Below are 22753 nucleotides of genomic sequence, written 5' to 3'. Positions count from 1 at the left end.
ATTATTTATTATATAAGATGATCGTAATGAAAATTTTAAAAGCCAGAAGAAAAGAAGTGTTGAAATGACACCTGTAGGCCACAGTATTTCTAATATTATACTATAGAATATTGTTGATGGCCTAACATACTTACCTGGCACAGGAGTGACTTTGATCAAGAAGGAATGTCCTCCCAAGGTGAGGCCTCGGCATTGCACTTGGCTGACGTTGACCCTTGCGATTCCCCCAAATGTGGGGAACTCGGGTGTATAATTTATGGTAGCGGGGGACTGCGTTCGCGCTAACCCCTAACAAGAATTGAAAGATAGAATTAATATGTAAACACTTTACAAATAGTATTTCTGTTTGCTTCAATGAGGTTATGCGGGTACAGAAAACTTACACCGTTATAAACTTTAAAATATTTGATATGTTTTGTTTGTATATTTCGCTATTAATGAGAATTTGCCTATATTTTATAATTGAACCCGGGGCCTCTCGCACCCAAAGCGAGAATCATGCCACTAGACCAACGAGCCTTAGTTGGTAAGCTAAATTCATACTCCACTAATAAAGCACACATTTAACGAACGCCCACAGGAATTGAACAGCTTGTCCTGGAAACATGTGACGCTTTTCACTTTAGCCCTTGTGACGAAGTCACAACGCGCCACTCATCAAATGATAACATTTAAGATTCAAGAAAAAAAAAGAAGAGTGTAGTATACATAATATAAAACAATTATTAAATAAAACATGTAATTTTAGTGGAGCTCCTCGAAAACATGAAAAGGAAAAAAATACATAAAAAACAATGCAGCTTCATTTTGTCACAAATTTTGAAATGTCCTTCATATAAAGACACAAAATATTCCAATGGGCTTTGGCTTATACGGTACGCTGTGTAATGAAAGAATAATACATTTCACAAAGCGAGAATAATTCCACTTCAACAAATCTTATTACTTGGATGAGCTAAATTCAGATTCAGAGAGCCTAGCACCTGACGATTGAGGAAGTACCTCATGAGACAGCCTGTAGTGCAATAAAATGTTGAATTGGTATCCAAGTTTTAGGCCAATCTTTCTTATTATCTTTTTTTTTTGAAAATATATTCCTCTGCTCCTGCATCGAGCACCTTTGTCTTTATGATCTGTTTTCAACCCACATTGCAGATTACATTTCAATTAGTTTAACTGTTCCCTGATAAAATCAATTCAAAATTTTTGGTAAATGCTCGATGTAAAAATAAGAGGGGCTCGTCCGGGAATTGAACCCGGGGCCTCTCGCACCCAAAGCGAGAATCATGCCACTAGACCAACGAGCCTTAGTTGGTAAGCCAAATTCATACTCCACTAATAAAGCACACATGTAACGAACGCCCACAGGAATTGAATAGCTTGTCCTGGAAACATGTGACGCTTTTCACTTTAGAGTACCCTTGTGACGAATTCACAACGCGCCACTAATCAAATGATAACATTTATTTAAGATTCAAGAAACTTGGGTGACTAATCATATCAATTATTTAATTAATTTCTGTTTTTTTTTCTTTTTAATATTAGGCCTATTTTGGTTTAATAATGTTTTTTTTTCTAATTGTGTTTTTGAAACGCAACATCATTAGGTCTATATATTAAAGTAGGCCTATGCGTTCTCATGATGAGATTACAATATCAATACAAATCTAATTTACTGTTTTCATATATAAAAAATAGGTTTAATCTTGTGATAAAATAAAGATACCTAGATACATTGACCTACTGTTTGCAATTGACCATTACAACTTATTTTGTGTGTCTGTCCAATATTTAATAGCATAGGTAGAGCCATAATATTGTTGAGGTCTGTCCCCGGCCGGATTTAAAACACAATAAGACCTTGCATTATTTACTCCTATTCCAATCTATTTTTGATCACAATACAACTGCTTGCTTTGGCTCTTTTGTTTATTGTCACTCTTTTTTGAGGACTCAATAACAAGGCCTTTCTTAAATGAGCAAAATCCTACACTGTAGGTAATTTTAATTTTTCATTCCTGATGATTACATGACATAATTAAATGTCGAAATATTGATTATGGCGTATTTAGTATACTTGGAGTAGGCCTATGTATTATACTAGGGAATGTAATTTCACTGTTCCCTGATTATACTTTCTTAGACAAGTCTGCTTGCCCGTCTTTCGTTAAAGAAAATAGATTAGTTTCCCCCACCCCCGAAATATTTTTATGTCCACCGCTGTAATGTATTAACGGAATGAACGAAATTAAAGTTTGTAGTTGATAATTATTAAAACAAATACAATTTGATGATCAAAACTAGCTAGAATGGAAATAAAAGTATGTAAAATAATTCTCACTGACATCATGATGGTGAAGGAATTTAAAATCTCAAAATTAAGTTTCCTTGCGGCTCTCGATGTTACAACAAAAATTCAGTCTGACCCTCAGAACAATTTTATGCTCACCCCTGCTGTAACGTATGGAGTTTTCTGCTGTTTTTCTGTTTACTTCATCCAGCCAAAGATGCAGCCAACAAAAAATAAGAAGTGAGCTTCTTCTCAATAGGTGGTAGGCAGCTGTATGCAGGAGTATGTATTATACTTAGACCATAGAGGAAAGAAATAGATTTCTGTTTTTTTCCTCCATGATTAGACAGGTTTGCTTGCCCGGCTCTCGTTGTTCAAAAAAAGATTAGTTTGGCCTTCCAAAACGTTTTTATGCCCACCTCTGTAAATGATGGAGTTTAGGTTTTCCGTTCACTTGATCTTCGCCCACATTATTAACGAAAACAGATGCTTCAATATAAAAGTTTGTATATACAGCTGTGATGGCCGAGTGGTTAAGGCGTTGGACTTGAAATCCAATGGGATCTTCCCGCGCAGGTTCGAACCCTGCTCGCAGCGAATATTTTTCCTTTTTCATATTTTAGCTTTGGGGAGGGTAATGTATTATAATTATACGGTTGGGTCAAAGCAAATCCAAAGAAGGAAAATCTACAAAAAGATACACAACAATATGTAATATACTGTACTTCTTAGAATATATTGAAAATAGGCCCAACTTATAATGCGCATAGGCCTAAGTAGGATGAAAACGAAAAGATCTGAATAAAAGAAATGAACAATTATCAAGGAAGGATCCAATGGTGGATATGGGTTGGGAGAGGGAGGGGGTTCCCACTACATTTTCTAAATGTCAACACATACCTGGTTATGTATTGAAATAAGAAAAACAAATTAAGATACATTATAAGTTCCCCCTTTCGATTTAAAAGTGGGTAACTAAAATAAGAACAAAATAATGTTTATAATTTGTTTTATGTAGTGCCACATTGGAATTAAGTTTTACTTCTTAAAGAAAATTTTTTTGAACTGAACTGATGATATACCAAAATAAATATATAATCATAATGGTCTATTAATTTAATTTGAGTTGTACTTTCTAATGTTTATATTATGCAGTTAAAATAAAACCATCAAACCGAGGTAAATTCGAGTTAATAGCATCTTAAATTTCATTAATAATGTGCGAAATCATGAAGGGGTTTATACATAGCTGAGTGTATCTATAAGTGTGTTTTCTCATGTAGGCCTATGACTATCAACCACAGATGCTGACATGCACCGGTTATACTTAATGAGATTACCAGTGGGTATAGAATGTATTAAATGTTTTTTTTTTTTTTTTTTTTAATGCATTTTTTTTTTAGTTTTTCTCATGTATTATCACGCAACTGCCAAAAAACAATATTTGGCAGCGAAGGGACGCTCCCAATAAAACAGTCAAAAAACTACCGGGTTTCTGGGTAAATTTGCAAGGTACTACATGGCTCAACTATATTTTACTTAGGGGATAATTGGTAAACATCGCAAACAAATCATACGACGTCACTGACAACGCCGGGTACGGCAACTCGATTTGAGATTAATTTTCCGAATAAAGTTGTACTAAATAACTTCTAATGACGAACTATTGTCTTCAGTTGTCTTTTTTGGTCAATTCAACTGTCATTTTATCTATTTTTTCGGTGATATTACTATTCTCAATAGTCTATAAAACACCCACATCACCACGTCACGTCAGATCGATCGGTGGGGAACAGTGGCGACGCCTGCGGGGGAGAGGGGTCTCAAGTCCCCCACAGGACTGGTGTCAAGCCCCCCTGAAGGACAGAGTTCGTTGGGCAGTCATACCATAAAACATATAAAAATAGACCCACACCAAGCCAACACATGTCTGTCACAGTCTGAGAGTCCCATTTCCGACCATCCAGAGGTTGCTATTCTTTAAAAAAAATCTCATTTTGGAGGGAATCCCCCTCTCTCCTTCCCCAAGCTCGAGCCTACGAGCTCAAGTCCCCTCTGTCGGACAACTTAGCCACCCCGCCCCCAGAAAATATATCCTAGAGCCGCCACTGGTGGGGACGCCATGGTGACGTATACTTACCTGGCACAGGAGTGACTTTGATCGAGAAGGAATGTCCTCCCAAGGTGAGGCCTCGGCATTGCACTTGGCTGAGGTTGACCATTGCGATTCCCCCAAATGTGGGGAACTCGGGTGTATAATTTATGGTAGCGGGGGCTGCGTTCGTGCTAACCCGTAACACGAATTGAAAGATAGAATTAATATGTAAACACTCTAGAAAGAGTATTGGTGTTTACTTGAATGTGGTGCAGTTTTTGGAAATAAGGGTACAAACTATCACCATTATGAACTATAAAATAGGCCATATAGGATATATGCTTGATTTGTATATTTCGCTATCACGCCGAAATGGCATATATATAATGTTTTTATAATTATGTTTTCTACAAATATATTCTATGATCAACTTTATGTGGGAGTTTCTTTGGGGTGGGGGAGATTTTCAAGTTTATTATAGACGTATCAATATAGCTTTTAGGCGTACTGTACTACCTGATGGCAAACAATGACCTCATTGTTGAAACACATTCATTAAAAGTTAGTAGACTAATTTGCATATTTAATGTAATCAGAAAACATTTGTAATACAGAATCATTGGTGTTATATTTATACTTGAAAAGATATACGCTTATAAAAACAAACTTTAAAAGATTTAAATACAAAAATTGTATTATTTATTATAATACGATGATTGTAATGAAAATTTTAAAAGCCAGAAGAAAATAAGTGTTGAAATGACACCTGTAGGCCATAGTATTTCTCATATTATACTACAGAATATTGTTGATAGCCAAGCATACTTACCTGGCACAGGAGTGACTTTGATCAAGAAGGAATGTCCTCCCAAGGTGAGGTCTCGGCATTGCACTTGGCTGAGGTTGACTTTTGCGATTCCCCCAAATGTGGGGAACTCGGGTGTATAATTTATGGTAGCGGGGGACTGCGTTCGCGCTAACCCCTAACACGAATTTAAAGACAGATTCGATATGTAAACACTTTACAAATAGTATTTCTGTTTGCTTGAATGGGGTTATGCGGGTACAGGAAAAACTTACACCGTTATAAACTTGAAAATATTGGATATGTTTGATTTGTATATTTCGTTATTAATGAGAATTGGCCTATATTTTATATCGAATGTTGTTTTTTTTTTCGTATTTGTATAAAATATATTCTATAATCAACGTATTTGTATAAAATATATTCTATAATCAACTTATAGTCGTTAAATTAATTGCTTACTAAATGCTGCTAAATGTAAGAGTTTCTTCGGGGTGGGGAGATTTTCAAGTTTATTATAGTTTTACGTATATCAATATAGCTTTTAGGCGTATTGTATAGGCTACCACCTGATGGCAAACAATGACCTCATTGTTGAAACACATTGATTAAAAGTTAATAGACTAATTTGCATATTATTATAGTAAGAAAACATTTCTAATACAGAATCATTGGTGTTATATTTATACTTGAAAGGATATTCGCTAACTATGAAATCTAACTTTAAAAGTTTTACCTACAAAAACAATATTATTTATTTTAAGTTAATCGTAATGAAAATCATAAAAGCCTGAAGAAAAGAAGTGTTGAAATGACACCTGTAGGCCACATTATTTCTAATATTATACTATAGAATATTGTTGATGGCCTAACATACTTACCTGGCACAGGAGTGACTTTGATCAAGAAGGAATGTCCTCCCAAGGTGAGGCCTCGGCATTGCACTTGGCTGAGATTGACCCTTGCGATTCCCCCAAATGTGGGGAACTCGGGTGTATAATTTATGGTAGCGGGAGACTGCGTTCGCGCTAACCCCTAACAAGAATTGAAAGATAGGATTATTATGTAAACACTTTACAAATAGTATTTCTGTTTGCTTGAATGAGGTTATGCGGGTACAGAAAACTTACACCGATATAAACTAGAAAATATTTGATATGTTTGGTTTGTATATTTCGCTATTAATGAGAATTTGCCTATATTTTATATCGAATGTTGTTCTTTATTCGTATTTGTATGAAATATATTCTATAATCAACTTAAAATCGTTAAAAGATGTAATTGCTTACTAAAATATGTAAGAGTTTCTTTGGGGTGGGGAGATTTTCAAGTTTATTATAGTTTTACGTATATCAATATAGCTTTTAGGCGTATTGTAGGCTACTACCTGATGGCAAACAATGACCTCATTGTTGAAACACGTTGAATAAAAGTTAGTAGACTAATTTGCATATTTATTATAGTAAGAAAACATTTCTAATACAAAATCATTGGTGTTATATTTATACTTGAAATGATATTAAATAAATATGCAAATTAGCATACTTTATTACCGGTAGGGTCAATTTCCGTCGGAAGGTTTCAAGATGATAAACAGTTTCATTGGACTAAATTCTTGCTTATGTTAACCACATGCTTACCTAAGATTATACTGATACTGGTTTCAAATATCACGGTCAAGTAGTTAAAAATCACCTAAAGTCACCTTATATTGCGAATTAGCACCACTCAACTGATCATCGAGTACCCTTCCCACTTCACTTTTGTAGAGGTATCTACAATATGCGCTATATAAGTCGACAGTTATTATTATTAAAAATAATTCTGAAAACATGTGAAGGTGTTTGAATATTAACCTCAACACTAAGTTGATTGTTGAGATTTTGATTAACATAAATCATGTATATTGTATCTGTTATTGAAACTATTCTTCTGTGCAATGTACTTTGGTTATCCCTATTATACGCTGTTTAATAAGAGATATAAAATGTACATTAATTACAAAATCTATTCAAAAAAAAAGAAAAAAAGGGCTCGTCCGGGAATTGAACCCGGATCCTCTCGCACCCAAAGCGAGAATCATGCCACTAGACCAACGAGCCTTACCTTTCACATTAATTAAAAGTTAGTAGACTAATTTGCATATTTATTATAATCAGAAAACATTTATAATACAGAATCATTGGTGTTATATTTATACTTGAAAAGATATACACTTATAAAAACTTTAAAAGATTTAAATACAAAAATTGTAATATTTAATATAAGATGATCGTAATGAAAGTATTAAAAGCCAGAAGAAAAGAAGTGTTTAAATGACACCTGTAGGCCACAGTATATTTAATATTATACTATAGAATATTGTCGATGGCAAAGCATACTTACCTGGCACAGGAGTGACTTTGATCAAGAAGGAATGTCCTCCCAAGGTGAGGCCTCGGCATTGCACTTGGCTGAGGTTGACCCTTGCGATTCCCCCAAATGTGGGGAACTCGGGTGTATAATTTATGGTAGCGGGGGACTGCGTTCGCGCTAACCCCTAACAAGAATTGAAAGATAGAATTAATACCGTATGTACACACTTTACAAATAGTATTTCTGTTTGCTTGAATGTAGTGTAGTTTTTGGAAATAAGGGTACAAACTATCGCCATTATGAACTAGAAAATAGGCCTATATAGGATATATGCCTGATTTGTATGTTTCGCTATCACGCCGAAATGGCATATATATAATGTTTTTAATATTATATTTTCTACAAATATATTCTATGATAAACTTTATGTGAGAGTTTCTTTGCCATGGGGAGATTTTCAAAATTTATTATAATTTTACATATATCAAGAGAGCTTTTAGGCGTATTGTACGCTACTACCTGATGGCAAACAATGGCCCCTTTGTTGAAACACATTGATCAGGAATTAGTATACTAATTTGCATATTCAATATAATCAGAAAACATTTGTAATACAGAATCATTGGTGTTATATTTATACTTGAAAAGACATACGCTTATAAAAACTAACTTTAAAAGATTTAAATACAAAAATTGTATTATTTATTATAATAAGATGATTGTAATGAAAATTTTAAAAGCCAGAAGAAAAGAAGTGTTGAAATGACACCTGTAGGCCACAGTATTTTTAATATTATACTACAGAATATTGTTGATGGTCAAGCATACTTACCTGGCACAGGAGTGACTTTGATCAAGAAGGAATGTCCTCCCAAGGTGAGGCCTCGGCATTGCACTTGGCTGAGGTTGACCCTTGCGATTCCCCCAAATGTGGGGAACTCGGGTGTATAATTTATGGTAGCGGGGGACTACGTTCGCGCTAACCTCTAACACGAATTTAAAGATAGAAATGATATGTAAACACTTTACAAATAGTACTTTTGTTTGCTTGAATGAGGTTATGCGGGTACAGGAAACTTACACCGTTATAAACTTGAAAATATTGGATATGTTTGGTTTGTATATTTCGCTATTAATGAGAATTTGCCTATATTTTATATCGAATGTTGTTCTTTATTCGTATTTATATAAAATATATTCTATAATCAACTTAAAATCGTTAAAAAAGTAATTGCTTACTAAAATATGTAAAAGTTTCTTTAAGGTGGGGAGATTTTCAAGTTTATTATAGTTTTACGTATTAATATAGCTTTTAGGCTTACTGTACTACTGTACCTGATGGCAAACAATGACCTCATTGTTGAAACACGTTGATTAAAATTTAGTAGACTAATTTGCATATTTATTATAATCAGAAAACATTTATAATACAGAATCATTGGTGTTATATTTATACTTGAAAGGATATTCGCTAACTAAAAAATCTAACTTTAAAAGATTTAAATACAAAAATTGTAATATTTATTATAAGATGATCGTAATGAAAGTATTAAAAGCCTGAAGAAAAGAAGTGTTGAAATGACACCTGTAGGGCACATTATTTCTAATATTATACTAAAGAATATTGTCGATGCCAAAGCATACTTACAAGTAGGGTCAATTTTCGTCGGAAGGTTTCAAGATTATACACAGTTTCATTGGACTAAATTTTTGCTTATGTTAACAACATGCTTACCTAAGATTAAACTGATACTGGTTTCAAATATCACGGTCAAGTAGTTAAAAATCACCTAAAATCACCTTATTTTGCGAATTAGCACCACTCAACTGATCATCGAGCCCCCCTTCCACTTCACTTTTGTAGAGGTATCTACAATATGCGCTTTATAAGTCGACAGTTATTATTATTAAAAATAAATCTGAAAACATGTGAAGGTGTTTGAATATTAACCTCAACACTAAGTTGATTGTTGAGATTTTGATTAACATAAATCATGTATATTGTATCTGTTATTGAAACTATTCTTCTGTGCAATGTACTTTGGTTATCCCTATTATACGCTGTTTAATAAGAGATATAAAATGTACATTAATTAAAAAATCTATTCAAAAAAAAAAGTTAGGGCTCGTCCGGGAATTGAACCCAGGTCCTCTCGCACCCACAGCGAGAATCATGCCACTAGACCAACGAGCCTTACCTTACACATTGATTAAAAGCTAGTAGACTACTTTGCATATTTATTATAATCAGAAAACATTTATAATACAGAATCATTGGTGTTATATTTATACTTGAAAAGATATACACTTATAAAAAACTAACTTTAAAAGATTTAAATACAAAAATTGTAATATTTATTATAAGATGATCGTAATGAAAGTATTAAAAGCCAGAAGAAAAGAAGTATTGAAATGACACCTGTAGGCCACAGTATTTTTAATATTATACTATAGAATATTGTCGATGGCAAAGCATACTTACCTGGCACAGGAGTGACTTTGATCAAGAAGGAATGTCCTCCCAAGGTGAGGCCTCGGCATTGCACTTGGCTGAGGTTGACCCTTGCGATTCCCCCAAATGTGTGGAACTCGGGTGTATAATTTATGGTAGCGGGGGACTGCGTTCGCGCTAACCCCTAACAAACATTTAAAGATAGAATTAATATGTAAACACTTTAGAAAGAGTATTGGTGTTTTCTTGAATGTGGTGTAGTTTTTGGAAATAAGGGTACAAACTATCGCCATTATGAACTAGAAAATAGGCCTATATAGGATATATGCCTGATTTGCATATTTCGCTATCACGCCGAAGTGGCATATATATAATGTTTTTAATATTATATTTTCTACAAATATATTCTATGATAAACTTTATGTGAGAGTTTCTTTGCCATGGGGAGATTTTCAAAATTTATTATAATTTTACATATATCAATAGAGCTTTTAGGCGTATTGTAGGCTACTACCTGATGGCAAACAATGGCCCCTTTGTTGAAACACGTTGATCAGGAATTAGTAAACTAATTTGCATATTCAATATAATCAGAAAACATTTGTAATACAGAATCATTGGTGTTATATTTATACTTGAAAAGATATACGCTTATAAAAACTAACTTTAAAAGATTTAAATACAAAAATTGTATTATTTATTATAATAAGATGATTGTAATGAAAATTTTAAAAGCCAGAAGATAAGAAGTGTTGAAATGACACCTGTAGGCCACAGTATTTTTAATATTATACTACAGAATATTGTCGATAGCCAAGCATACTTACCTGGCACAGGAGTGACTTTGATCAAGAAGGAATGTCCTCCCAAGGTGAGGCCTCGGCATTGCACTTTGCTGAGGTTGACCATTGCGATTCCCCCAAATGTGGGGAACTCGGGTATATAATTTATGGTAGCGGGGGACTGCGTTCGCGCTAACCCCTAACATGAATTGAAAGATAGAATTGATATGTAAACACTTTACAAATAGTATTTTTGTTTGCTTGAATGAGGTTTTGCGGGTACAGAAAACTTACACCGTTATAAACTTGAAAATATTGGATATGTTTGGTTTGTATATTTCGCTATTAATGAGGATTTGCCTATATTTTATATCGAATGTTGTTCTTTCTTCGTATTTGTATAAAATATATTCTATAATCAACTTAAAATCGTTAAAAATGTAATTGCTTACTAAAATATGTAAGAGTTTCTTTAAGGTGGGGAGATTTTCAAGTTTATTATAGTTTTACGTATCAACATAGCTTTTAGGCTTACTGTACTACTGTAACTGATGGCAAACAATGACCTCATTGTTGAAACACATTGATTAAAAGTTAGTAGACTAATTTGCATATTATTATAATGAGAAAACATTTATAATACAGAATCATTGGTGTTATATTTATACTTGAAAGGATATTCGCTAACTAAAAAATCTAACTTTAAAAGTTTTACCTACAAAAACAATATTATGTATTTTAAGTTAATCGTAATGAAAATCTTAAAAGCCTGAAGAAAAGAAGTGTTGAAATGACACCTGTAGGCCACATTATTTCTAATATTATACTAAAGAATATTGTCGATGGCAAAGCATACTTTATTACCCGTAGGGTCAATTTCTGTCGGAAGGTTTCAAGATGATAAACAGTTTCATTGGACTAAATTCTTACTTATGTTAACCACATGCTTACCTAAGATGATACTGGTTTCAAATATCACAGTCAAGTAGTTAAAAATCACCTAAAATCACCTTATTTTGCGAATTAGCACCACTCAACTGATCATCGAGTACCCTTCCCACTTCACTTTTGTAGAGGTATATACAATATGCGCTATATAAGTCGACAATTATTATTATTAAAAATAAATCTGAAAACATGTGAAGGTGTTTGAATATTAACCTCAACACTAAGTTGATTGTTGAGATTTTGATTAACATAAATCATGTATATTGTATCTGTTATTCAAACTATTCTTCTGTGCAACGTACTTTGGTTATCCCTATTATACGCTGTTTAATAAGAGATATAAAATGTACATTAATTACAAAATCTATTCAAAAAATAAAAAGTTTGGGCTCGTCCGGGAATTGAACCCGGGGCCTCTCGCACCCAAAGCGAGAATCATGCCACTAGACCAACGAGCCTTACCTTACACATTGATTAAAAGTTAATAGACTAATTTGCATATTTATTATAATTAGAAAACATTTATAATACAGAATCATTGGTGTTATATTTATACTTGAAAAGATATACACTTATAAAAACTAACTTTAAAAGATTTAAATACAAAATATGTAATATTTATTATAAGATGATCGTAATGAAAGTATTAAAAGCCAGAAGAAAAGAAGTATTGAAATGACACCTGTAGGCCACAGTATTTTTAATATTATACTATAGAATATTGTCGATGGCAAAGCATACTTACCTGGCACAGGAGTGACTTTGATCAAGAAGGAATGTCCTCTCAAGGTGAGGCCTCGGCATTGCACTTGGCTGAGGTTGACCCTTGCGATTCCTCCAAATGCTAACCCCTAACAAACATTTAAAGATAGAATTAATATGTAAACACTTTAGAAAGAGTATTGGTGTTTTCTTGAATGTGGTGTAGTTTTTGGAAATATGGGTACAAACTATCGCCATTATGAACTAGAAAATTAACCTATAATAGGATATATGCCTGATTTGTATATTTCGCTATCACGCCGAAATGGCATATATATAATGTTTTTAATATTATATTTTCTACAAATATATTCTATGATAAACTTTATGTGAGAGTTTCTTTGCCATGGGGAGATTTTCAAAATTTATTATAATTTTACATATATCAATAGAGCTTTTAGGCGTATTGTAGACCCAAAGCGAGAATCATGCCACTAGACCAACAAGCCTTACTCGGATAAGTGAACTTCATACTACACTCATAAGCACAAGGTGCACTCATGAAATAACATTCACTTTGGTGACTAGAATCATATCAATTATTTAATTAATTTCTGTGCTTTTTTTAGTAAGTGCAGCTGACCCTTGCGATTCCCCCAAATGTGGGGAACTCGGGTGTATAATTTATGGTAGCGGGGGACTGCGTTCGCGCTAACCCCTAACAAACATTTAAAGATAGAATTAATATGTAAACACTTTAGAAAGAGTATTGGTGTTTTCTTGAATGTGGTGTAGTTTTTGGAAATAAGGGTACAAACTATCGCCATTATGAACTAGAAAATAGGCCTATATAGGATATATGTCTGATTTGTATATTTCGCTATCACGCCGAAATGGCGTATTGTAGGCTACTACCTGATGGCAAACAATGGCGCCTTTGTTGAAACACATAGATCAGGAATTAGTAAACTAATTTGCATATTCAATATAATCAGAAAACATTTGTAATATAGAATCATTGGTGTTATATTTATACTTGAAAAGATATACGCTTATAAAAACTAGCTTTAAAAGATTTAAATACAAAAATTGTAATATTTATTATAAGATGATTGTAATGAAAATTTAAAAATCCAGAAGAAAAGAAGTGTTGAAATGACACCTGTAGGCCACAGTATTTTTAATATTATACTACAGAATATTGTTGATGGTCAAGCATACTTCTGTAGTTAGTAGACTAATTTGCATATTTATTATAGTCAGAAAACATTTATAATACAGAATCATTGGTGTTATATTTATACTTGAAAGGATATTCGCTAACTAAAAAATCTAACTTTAAAAATTTTACCTACAAAAACAATATTATTTATTTTAAGTTGATCGTAATTAAAATCTTAAAAGCCTGAAAAAAAGAAGTGTTGAAATGACACCTGTAGGGCACATTATTTCTAAGATTATACTAAAGAATATTGTCGATGGCAAAGCATACTTACAAGTAGGGTCAATTTTCGTCGGAAGGTTTCAAGATGATACACAGTTTCATTGGACTTAATTCTTGCTTATGTTAACCACATGCTTACCTAAGATTAAACTGGTGCTGGTTTCAAATATCACGGCCAAGTAGTTAAAAAATCACCTAAAGTCACCTTATTTTGCGAATTAGCGCCACTCAACTGATCATTTTGAGTCCCCCTCCCACTTCACCTTCACCCCCGTCCCATCAGCCTCCCATTTTAAGACATATACGCCACTGATTTACATGGTCAGATGGATGTCGCTTGTGTGCTTGGGCAAGGCACTTTATCTACGGTTTTCTCTCTCCAGCAAGGAGTACAAGTGGGTAAATGGTAGGTTCTAACACAGTCTGCACTGAATACAGCTGCAACATTATATGGAATTTTATGGAATTCCCCCACAGGGCTTGAGTGTGTGTTCCATATGTGCTTGATCCAGTGATCCGGGGGTAATAATGTAAGCGCATAGAGGTACAATATTCGCTATATAAGTCGACATTATTATAAAAAAAATAAATCTGAAAACATGTGAAGGTGTTTGAATATTAACCTCAAAACTAAGTTGATTGTTGTGATTTTGATTAACATAAATCATGTATATTGCATCTGGTATTCAAACTATTCTTCTGTACAATGTGCTTTGGTTATCCCTATTACACGCTGTTTAATAAGAAAATAGGCCTATATAAAGTTTACATTAATTATAAAATCTATTCCAAAAAAATAAAGGTGGGGCTCGTCCGGGAATTGAACCCGGGGCCTCTCGCACCCAAAGCGAGAATCATGCCACTAGACCAACGAGCCTTAAATGGTAAGTGAAATTCATACTCCACTAATAATGTACGCATTTAACGAACGCCCACAGGAATTGAACAGCTTGTCATGGAAAAATGTGACGCTTTTCACTTTAGAGTACCCTTGTGACGAAGTCACAACGCGCCACTCATCAAATGATAACATTTAAGATTCAAAAAACTTGGGTGACTAATCATATCAATTATTTAATTAATTTCTGTGTTTTGTTTTTTTTTAATATTAGGCCTATTTCGTTTCAATAATGTTTTTTTTTTTTGTTTCTAATTGTGTTTTTGAAACGCAACGTCATTAGGCCTATATATTAAAGTAGGCCTATGCGTTCTCATGATGTGATTACAATATCAATACAAATCTAATTTACTGTTTTCATATATAAAATAGGTTTAATCTTGTGATAAAATAAAGATACCTTGACCTACTGTTTACAATTGACCATTACAACTTATTTTTTGTGTCTGTCTAATTGTTAATAGCATAGGTAGCTTATTATATTGCTAAGGTGTGTCCCCGGCCGGATTTAAAACAAAGACCTTGCATTATTTACTCCTATTCCAATCTATTTTTGATCACAATACAACTGCTTGCTTTGGCTCTTTTGTTAATTTTATGCGCATCCCTGCTGTAGCGTATAGAGTTTTTCTGTTTACTTTATCCGGACACAGATGCAGCGAACAAAAAATAGCAAATGAGCTTTTCCTGTAGTTGTCATGCAGCTGTGATGGCCGAGTGGTTAAGGCGTTGGACTTGAAATCCAATGGGATCTTCCCGCGCAGGTTCGAACCCTGCTCGCAGCGAACATTTTTATAAAAAAATATTTCTAATTTTGAGCAATTTTACGAAAAAGTTCAAGTAGATCGCCCGGATAACCCACAAAAGTCTCCAACAAGTGGCAACCTGTCTCCAATGGGGGTCCAAATGTAAATGATCAACACTTATGTTCCATCAAAATTTAGAATAATGTAAAATCATGACACAACTGACATAAGTGGAAGAATTCAAAAGCTTGAAATTCAGTTTGGCCCACAGAACCATTTTTATGTCCCCTCTGTGCGTATAAAGTTATGTAAAATGTGCATGATTTGAGTTGTTCTGCCTATTTTCTGTTCATGTGATCTGCCCACAGAAATAAGGGAGAAGCTTTCATGTATGAACTTGGATAGTAAGTGCAGCTGTGATGGCCGAGTGGTTAAGGCGTTGGACTCGAAATCCAATGGGATCTTCCCACGCAGGTTCGAACGCTCGCAGCATTATCAATTTTAAATGAATTGTATGCAATTCGATCAAATGATACACAAAGATGTATTAAGTTCATAAAATATATTGAAAATAGGTATTATTCTGCGTATTGGCTAATTCTTTATTTTTTTTTTGGTTAATGATGATGGGCCTTATAATAAAATAATGTGAATAAACTGTCAATGACCGAAAGGTCCAACGATTAATCTCAGATAAAACAGCATAATACACTGTTAATGGCTATAACTCTATAGTGTTCTAGAAATCTTGCTTTTTATTAAAATTATTGCTTTTTTATTGATATTGTTATTATTTTATTAAGTATGATCAGGGAACAGTGAAATTACAATTTCACTGTTCCCTGGTATGATAATATCCAGCTTGTATTAAAGTTAATTTATCAAGAGGCCTGCAAATCAGGTTTACGTGCTCAAGCTGCAGTCGATAGCTTTATCAGTTTGCATTTCGTCTGGTTTGAACATCTGGCAGTATTCGCTACCGGTATCTCTAACATCATCGTTGCCAATCACTTCTCCCAGCGTACGAATGACGTACGCACAAACTCCCCGCTAATGTAGAAACACCAACAGCTTATGTGTAAAAAGAAAATCAACCCCAGCTTATGTGAACGCTCAACAGCTATGTAGTAACGAAAATTGCATCACAGCTAATGTAACTACTATCGCCAGCTAATGTAGAATATTAAAATATTATAATACCATTGCGAGAATCATGACAAAGCCAGAATCATGCCACTAGACCAAGGAGCCTTTCTTGAGTAACTGAAATGCATACTTCTCTGCAGGAATTAACCAAGCATTAACAAACTCTCCTGATAACGAAATAAGTACTGTAGCACATTATTTAGACGAACAAACTTTATTGAAACACAAGCTTTATGTTATATACACTTATAATATTTTCCTTTTTCATATTTTAACATTGGAGAGGGTAATCTGTAATGTATTATAATTATACAATTGGGTCAAAGCAAATCCAAACGAGGAAAATCTACAAACAGATACACAACAATATGTAATATACGGTACTTCATAGAATGTATTGAGAATAGGCCCAACTTATAATGCGCATAGGCCTAAAGTAGGCCAAGGATTAAAACGAAAAGATCTGAATAAAAGAAATGAACAATTATCAAGGAAGGATCCAACGGTGGATATGGGTTGGGTGAGGGAGGGGGAGAAGTTTTATCCGGATCTCATAAAGAAAAAAAGAAGAGGTAGGTAAAAAGAGCAGGTAGCTAGAATTAGTGTATTAATGACGATGATCATAAGAAGTAACTGTTGAGGTCTGCTCATTAATCACAATGGACTGAAAACACAACTATAATATCTTATTATTTACATGTACTTGCATTATTTACTCTTATTCCCATTTCTTTTTATTACAATCATGCTTGCTTGGGGTTTTTTCATTGTCATTTTTTTCTTTAGGGCGGGGAGGGATGGGGCTTATCATGGAGAATGGTGACACTGATTTTAAGGCTGGGGCGCCAAATATAATCTGAAAACTTGTGAAGGTGTTTAAATGTTAACGTCAAAACTGTTAAGTTTTTTTGTTGTTATTTTAAATAATGTAACTCATGTATATTGAATCTGTTATTTAAACTATTGTTCTGTTTAATTTTCTTTTGCTATTCCTAGTATACGCTGTGTAAAAGAATATATATAATGTACATTTTAATTATAAAGTCTATTTAACAAAAACTTATGTGGCTCTTCCGGGAATTGAACTCGGGGCCTCTCCCAGCCAAAGTGAGAATCATGCCACTAGACCAACGAGCCTTCCTTGAGTAACCGAAATGCATACTCCTCTGTAGGAATTAACCAAGCATTTAACAAACTCTCCTGATAACGAAATAAAGTACAGTAGCACCTTATTTAGACGAACGAACTTTATTGAAACCCAAGCTTTATGTTACATTCACTTTGGTATTTGCTGTATATAAACTTGTAAATATGGATAATTTTTTATTCCTGATGATGACATGTCTATGACATAATTAATGTCGAAACATTGAACCCCACATGATGACGATGTATTTCAATACAAAAATCATCAAATTCAATACAAAATATGTACATGGCATAATTAATGTCGAAATATTGAATGTCACACGATGGCGTGTATTTCAATACAATATATGGATTATGTATTATACTTATACCATGGAGGATGCTTAGGCAGGTTTTTGCTTGCCAGGCTCTCGTTGTTAAAAAAAATAGTTTGACCTTCCAAAAACATTGTTATGACCACCTCTGTAAATGATGGATTTAGGTTTTCCGTTCACTTGATCTGCGCCCTCATTATGAACCAAAAGAGATACTTCAATATAATATAAATTTGTATGTACAGCTGTGATGGCCGACTGGTTAAGGCGTTGGACTTGAAATCCAATGGGATTTTCCCGCGCCGCAGCGAATATTCTCCTTCTTCGTTGGAGCATTGGAGAGGGTAAACTGTAATGTATTATAAATATACAAGATAATCCAAACGAGGAAAATCTACAAAACGATACACAAAAAATATGTAATATATTGAAAATAAATTCTATGAAACTTATAATGCGTATAGGCCTAAAGTAAAAAAAAGTAATGGGGCTCGTCTGGGAATTGAACAAAAAATCTATACTGATAATATTACATATTATATTATATTATATTATATTTGTTAAGGCATTAGGCGCTATATAAGAACGACATTATTATTATTATATTATATTAGAAAGCCCCGCTAAAAAAAAAAAAAAAAGGAGTTTTTGTCCATTTTTGTCCTATGGATGTGATGCTGAGACACTATTCAAGCAATGGTTATGCATAGGACTTTACATGCATGATCGATAATCAACAAAGGTTTAGCTTACAGTGACGTCATACGGTTGATAATGAAAAGTTGTAAATGGCCAGAACAAAATATTATTATGAAAAACATACAGTAAAATCCATACTGATAATATTTTATATTAGAAAGCCCCCGGTAGAAAAAAAAAATCATCTTTAAAGGTCCTTTTTAATCCAATTGCTGACTAGTTGTATTATACATTACCATAAAACCTGTTTTCAATGCAATTATTGTACTGTGTAGCAGTCTCCGGACGCAAATCGGGTAGGCTCCTCGTTTCGACCGACCAATCTGCACCACCGAAAGCTGACGGCGTTAGCGTGAGCGAATGTATGGAAACCAAGCTTTAAAAAGAGATTAATAGAATATCTAGTTGATATTATGAAATTATTTAATTATTGTATATCTGTATATACACATAACTGAAAAAATAAAACACAGAAATAATTGACAATTTACCTAAATTTTGGCGTTTTTTCGGACCTTAGCAACAATATCCAAGGGGAGGGACTTAGCAGCAGAAACCTCCATGTTTCCTAGCGATTAGTTGCGCATTGGAAACGCGTACGCGTATACCTCTCCATGTGTTGCATAACAACCTAGTTTGCCATTAACAACAAAAACAAAAACTGATACTCGACTCTTTACGAATGTTACTTATTTTTCTCTCGATATTACGATATTACACGAATTTTTGTGATCTAAAAAGACGCTGATACTGAACTCTTTATATAACCCATTTTTAACTACCAAATAAACATGGCCAGATCAAATTCAAGGTAGGTTAAATAATATAGACGTACTATAAGTGGTTTTATTTTAATAATACGGTACGAAAGTTCGTGGTGTGGGAGGCGCGTGCACTGTTGTACAAGCAAGCATTTTATATAAATATATATATATATATATATATATATATATATATATATATATGTGCTTATTATATAAAACAATGTAATTTGAGACAATTTAATGATTACGCATTAAACAAGCACAATTTGGAATAAAATAAAAGGATCACACAAGATAAATAAACACAAACAATTCTCTATGTCATCAGTGGAAAATATAAATGCTCAAAATATATGCTCGATATATTTTTTTAAAAAAGTATCGCTGCGAGCAGGGTTCGAACCTGCGCGGGAAGATCCCATTGGATTTCAAGTCCAACGCCTTAACCACTCGGCCATCACAGCTGCAGACACATACAAATAAAAGCACATCTGCTATTACACAAAAACTCCTGACACTTTTACATTAAAATAAATTTAAAAAAAAACGCATAAATGAATATACAAACGAACGAACAAATAAAGAACCTAAAAACGAATCATGAACGAATGGATAAACGGACGTAGCTTGTGTTGGAAATTAAGAAATTGTATCATTGATTAAATAATTTAAATATTACAGATACTGGATTGCAACTTTGTTGAGTAGTGCTTCCGTTAGAATGGTTATTAAACTGTTCAATAAAACATGAAAAAAAAAATGTATTTTCCCCTCGAATCTTCATTTATTCGATGCGCCCTGGAAAAGCGTGCGCGTATGCATCTCTGTGTGGGGGAGAGTGGGTTCGGTTGCATAATTTTTTACATTTTTGGCCACAGCTTGTAAAAATGGGCATTGCTGGAGTAAAAACTAGCAATATATCTTCTCTAGCATTCCACTGAATAGTAAACTACGTTTCACTGGTCCATGTTAATTATCATGGGATGGAGAAGCATTTTAAAAACAATGGTCGGGTGATTCAACCTTCCCCACCGATGGGGTTGGTTTAATCACATAGAAGGGTAGGTTGAATCACTGTGTGAAAAGATAACAAATACAAATAAATTTCTAATAATACAATCACAGTGTTTACTTGCAATACTAAAGAACATTCAGACATTTATATTCAACCAAAATTTCAATAAAAAATTGGAAAAATCCAAAAAAAAAAAAATATATATATTTTACAAAGTACATATAAATATAGCAGCAAAGGATATATTTTAAATTTCTTTTTTATTAATTGCATGTACCAGTATAATATAATAACTCTTATTTCATTTGGAATTATTTTCAAATTTTAATAGTTTTACATATAAATATAGCAGCAAAGGATATATTTTTAATTTCTTTTTTATTAATTGCATGTACCAGTATAATATAATAACTCTTATTTCATTTGGAATTATTTTCAAGTTTTAATAGTTAGACAACACATTCATACATTAAAATGTTTATAAATACATATTTAATACTAGTAGTAGTAAGAATGACTAAATATATACTGTATACCGGTTAAGTTATGCTATGGCATATCACTCTTGTGCCTGATTAATTTATAGTTAAACCGATTTGCTCAGTAGTTTTAACTCAGTTACTTTTATCTTTGAAACTTAAACAAATTACTTTCTTATTGGAATTCGAGCATACTCAAGATTATTACTTAATTCGTGCTTATTAAAAAAAAAATGTGTTAAAAAAAATCTGAATGGACCTTTCCGGAGTGCCTGACCAATCAGAATAGGGTCAAGAACATCGCGTGTTGTCCACAGAGATCTTAGTAACAATATCCAAGGGGCGGAGCTAAGCAGAAAGTTACCTAGCGATTAGGTGCGCATTGGAAACGCGTGTGCGTACCTTTGCATGTGTTACATATCAACCTGATTTGCCATTAACAACAAAACAAAACAAACTGATACTTGACTCTTTACGAAACGTTACATAATTTTTCTCACCAATATTACATTAATTTTTGTGATCTAAAAAGACGCTGATACTGAATTCGTTATATAACAATTGTTTAACGATTAAATAAACATGGCTAGATCAAAATCAAGGTAGGTTGAATAGTACTAGACATATTATTATTATTGGTTTTATTTCAATAATATAGGCCTAATACGATGTTTTGTCGTGCGGGGTCTCAATTGAACACATACATTATAACGACGTATGCTGTCTTTCGTATTTCTACTCTGAATGACATGTCCAATTTTATTAATAAGAATTAATGTTGGGATTATTCGTATTATTTAGAGATAAATTAATAAATTTAAAGGCCTAATAATAATATTTTGGGAGTTATAATTAGTAATTAAGTGATGCTGCTTTTTGAGTTCCCAGCCTTTCTTGACCACTCTGGTGATAGGTCAATTTTAAAAAGTATAAAACATCGTTTTATATTTTTCAATCAGACAAGATCGACTCATTTAATTTTACTTCACTACATATAAATATAGCAGCAAAGGATATATTTTAAATTTCTTTTTTATTAATTGCATGTACCAGTATAATATAATAACTCTTATTTCATTTGGAATTATTTTCAAATTTTAATAGTTTTACATATAAATATAGCAGCAAAGGATATATTTTTAATTTCTTTTTTATTAATTGCGTGTACCAGTATAATATAATAACTCTTATTTCATTTGGAATTATTTTCAATAATAACTGGTGATAGGTCAATTTTAAAAAGTATAAAACATCGTTTTATATTTTTCAATCAGACAAGATCGACTCATTTAATTTTACTTCACTATTATTATCAATATTATGTAATTAAAAAAATAATTAGGCCTATTAGTTAAAGATTTATAGAACAGATAGTTATCACATTATTTTAAATAATTTAAACGAAAAAGAAGGAATTTGCGTATATAAATTATTGTCAATAAATTTTATGAAATTTTTTGTAAACTTTTAAATCTTTCTGTATTTGTAGATTGTACAATTATTATCTAGGGCCTATATATTATAATTAAGCTTATGTAAAGCCCACGGAACAATTATAATGCAAAACCATGCACTCAATAAACGTCTGGAATTTACTGACGTACCTGTACACCTAGGAGTCTTGAAATATAGGAGGTGGGGGGATGTGGGGCTGACTGGGGAGTGAAGAT

At 33.1% G+C, this 22753-nt stretch overlaps 17 non-coding genes and 2 pseudogenes across 17 annotated transcripts; 13 read left to right on the top strand and 6 right to left on the bottom strand.

The window, feature by feature from the left end:
• The first annotated feature begins 126 nt into the window (after positions 1-126).
• Positions 127-291, top strand: LOC117115844. Its single transcript, XR_004446625.1, has one exon. It is a non-coding gene; the product is annotated as a U1 spliceosomal RNA (small nuclear RNA).
• A 944-nt stretch (positions 292-1235) lies between these two features.
• Trnap-ugg lies at positions 1236-1307 on the bottom strand. The gene has a single exon. It is a non-coding gene; the product is annotated as a tRNA-Pro (tRNA).
• Positions 1308-2805: 1498 nt separating this feature from the next.
• Positions 2806-2887, top strand: Trnas-uga. The gene has a single exon. It is a non-coding gene; the product is annotated as a tRNA-Ser (tRNA).
• Positions 2888-4422: 1535 nt separating this feature from the next.
• Positions 4423-4586, top strand: LOC117115858. Its single transcript, XR_004446638.1, has one exon. It is a non-coding gene; the product is annotated as a U1 spliceosomal RNA (small nuclear RNA).
• A 620-nt stretch (positions 4587-5206) lies between these two features.
• Positions 5207-5371, top strand: LOC117115849. The gene has a single exon (XR_004446630.1). It is a non-coding gene; the product is annotated as a U1 spliceosomal RNA (small nuclear RNA).
• Positions 5372-6063: 692 nt separating this feature from the next.
• Positions 6064-6228, top strand: LOC117115855. The gene has a single exon (XR_004446635.1). It is a non-coding gene; the product is annotated as a U1 spliceosomal RNA (small nuclear RNA).
• A 992-nt stretch (positions 6229-7220) lies between these two features.
• Positions 7221-7292, bottom strand: Trnap-ugg. Its single transcript has one exon. It is a non-coding gene; the product is annotated as a tRNA-Pro (tRNA).
• A 275-nt stretch (positions 7293-7567) lies between these two features.
• LOC117115865 lies at positions 7568-7732 on the top strand. Its single transcript, XR_004446644.1, has one exon. It is a non-coding gene; the product is annotated as a U1 spliceosomal RNA (small nuclear RNA).
• Positions 7733-8369: 637 nt separating this feature from the next.
• LOC117115852 lies at positions 8370-8534 on the top strand. The gene has a single exon (XR_004446633.1). It is a non-coding gene; the product is annotated as a U1 spliceosomal RNA (small nuclear RNA).
• Positions 8535-9667: 1133 nt separating this feature from the next.
• Positions 9668-9739, bottom strand: Trnap-ugg. Its single transcript has one exon. It is a non-coding gene; the product is annotated as a tRNA-Pro (tRNA).
• A 280-nt stretch (positions 9740-10019) lies between these two features.
• On the top strand, positions 10020-10184 carry LOC117115850. The gene has a single exon (XR_004446631.1). It is a non-coding gene; the product is annotated as a U1 spliceosomal RNA (small nuclear RNA).
• A 632-nt stretch (positions 10185-10816) lies between these two features.
• On the top strand, positions 10817-10981 carry LOC117115856. Its single transcript, XR_004446636.1, has one exon. It is a non-coding gene; the product is annotated as a U1 spliceosomal RNA (small nuclear RNA).
• Positions 10982-12113: 1132 nt separating this feature from the next.
• Positions 12114-12185, bottom strand: Trnap-ugg. The gene has a single exon. It is a non-coding gene; the product is annotated as a tRNA-Pro (tRNA).
• Positions 12186-12464: 279 nt separating this feature from the next.
• On the top strand, positions 12465-12644 carry LOC117115866 (annotated as a pseudogene).
• A 357-nt stretch (positions 12645-13001) lies between these two features.
• On the top strand, positions 13002-13150 carry LOC117115867 (annotated as a pseudogene).
• A 1528-nt stretch (positions 13151-14678) lies between these two features.
• On the bottom strand, positions 14679-14750 carry Trnap-ugg. Its single transcript has one exon. It is a non-coding gene; the product is annotated as a tRNA-Pro (tRNA).
• A 724-nt stretch (positions 14751-15474) lies between these two features.
• On the top strand, positions 15475-15556 carry Trnas-uga. The gene has a single exon. It is a non-coding gene; the product is annotated as a tRNA-Ser (tRNA).
• Positions 15557-15930: 374 nt separating this feature from the next.
• On the top strand, positions 15931-16009 carry Trnas-cga. The gene has a single exon. It is a non-coding gene; the product is annotated as a tRNA-Ser (tRNA).
• Positions 16010-19971: 3962 nt separating this feature from the next.
• Positions 19972-20053, bottom strand: Trnas-uga. Its single transcript has one exon. It is a non-coding gene; the product is annotated as a tRNA-Ser (tRNA).
• Between the last annotated feature and the right edge of the window lie 2700 nt (positions 20054-22753).

The sequence above is a fragment of the Anneissia japonica genome, unplaced genomic scaffold (genome assembly GCF_011630105.1).
Source record: "Anneissia japonica isolate Jap-2015-1 unplaced genomic scaffold, ASM1163010v1 scaffold1483_len710385_cov172, whole genome shotgun sequence".
NCBI lineage: Eukaryota > Metazoa > Echinodermata > Crinoidea > Comatulida > Comatulidae > Anneissia > Anneissia japonica.
The sequence above is the reverse complement of the archived record's forward strand: the minus strand, read 5'-3'. Positions and strand labels throughout refer to the sequence as shown.